Consider the following 1,807-nt stretch of genomic DNA (forward strand, 5'->3'; position numbering starts at 1 on the left):
AGATAGACTGGGAGTTAGAGACAGAAGATCAGACAGAAATGTAACACAGTATGACACAGACTGGGAGAATGAGAGACAGACTAACTGACTTGAAAACAGACAGACTGGGAAAAACATTCACGCACGCACACACACACACACACACACACACACACACACACACACACACACACACACACACACACACACACACACACACACACACACACACACACACACACACACACACTCACACACAGACACGCGCGCACACACACACACACACACACACACACACACACACACACACACACACACACACACACACACACACACACACACACACACACACACACACACACACTCACACACAGACACGCGCGCACACACACACACACACACACACACACACACACACACACACACACACACACACACACACACACACACACACACACACACACACACACACACACACACTGTCTGACTGGGAAACTGAGACACAGACCCAAAGAGGGACACAGACAAAGACTTCGAAAGAGAGATAATGACTCCAGATATAATAGCCGGCGGTAGTTAAGGCTCCGGTGTAAAGACCTTGTTACGTACGATCGCTAATTGGAGATGGACCAATTATATTCCTGGCTGCCAGACGTGGTGTCGTCGTCTCTTGGTAGGTGACCTTTCTTAGCCCGTGACCTTCCTTGAGACGTCCTGACCTGAGAGAGAGAGAGAGAGAGAGAGAGAGAGAGAGAGAGACAGACAGACAGACAGACAGAGAGAGCAATCCCAAGAATGTCTTAATGTACATCTTAAACAAGTCGTGTATATAACCAGATCAGCTTAGCCGCCATGATCTTGACGTCATAACTATGTATCATTTCCTGCATACCAGAGTGAGCGGTACAGGGGGTACCCTAGGAGCGGTACAGGAGGGTGACCTAGGAGCGGTACAGGGGGTACCGTAGGAGCGGTACAGGGGGGTACCCTAAGAGCGGTACAGGGGGTACCCTAGGAGGGGTACAGGGGGTACCCTAGGAGCGGTACAGGGGTACCCTAGGAGCGGTGCAGGGGGTACCCTAGGAGGGGTACAGGGGTGCCCTAGGAGCGGTACAGGGGAAGCCTTAGGAGTGGTACAGGGGTACCCTAGGAGCGGTACAGGGGGTACCCTAGGAGCGGTACAGGGGATACCCTAGGAGGGGTACAGGGGTGCCCTAGGAGGGGTACAGGGGGTACCCTAGGATCGGTACACGGGGTACCCTAGGAGCGGTACAGCGGTACCCCTAAGAGCGGTGTACCACTACAGACCTGTACCACTAACAAGTATCCCCTGCAAGTTACAATATACACTGATCCGAAGCAGGTGAGTCGAACATCTAGAACAGATCTATGTTATCTCAAGACACCAGCACGAATTTAGTAAAAGGCAAATCCTGTTTTGACAAACTTGCTTCAGTTCTATAACAAGTTGACAGAAGTCAAACTCAGACTGGAGAGAGGTTACATGTGGAGTACCACAAGGGGCGGATCTACCGCCCATCCTGTTTCTAATATATGTCAACGACGTGACAGAGAAAATTGGCTCCTTCATATCAATGTTTGCAGATGATCCAAACAGTCAATGAGATGAATCACTGCATTAATCTACCAACGTTCAGAAGGCGGGGCCAGGAGCCTAGCTCGACTCTGCAAGTCTAGGTGAATACACACACACACACACACACACACACACACACACACACACACACCCACACACACACACACACACACACACGAGCCTGTAGCTGAGTGGACAACGCTCGGGATTCGTAATCCTAGGGATCGGGGA

This window comes from Procambarus clarkii, chromosome 10 (genome assembly GCF_040958095.1).
Source record: "Procambarus clarkii isolate CNS0578487 chromosome 10, FALCON_Pclarkii_2.0, whole genome shotgun sequence".
Taxonomy (NCBI): Eukaryota; Metazoa; Arthropoda; class Malacostraca; order Decapoda; family Cambaridae; genus Procambarus; species Procambarus clarkii.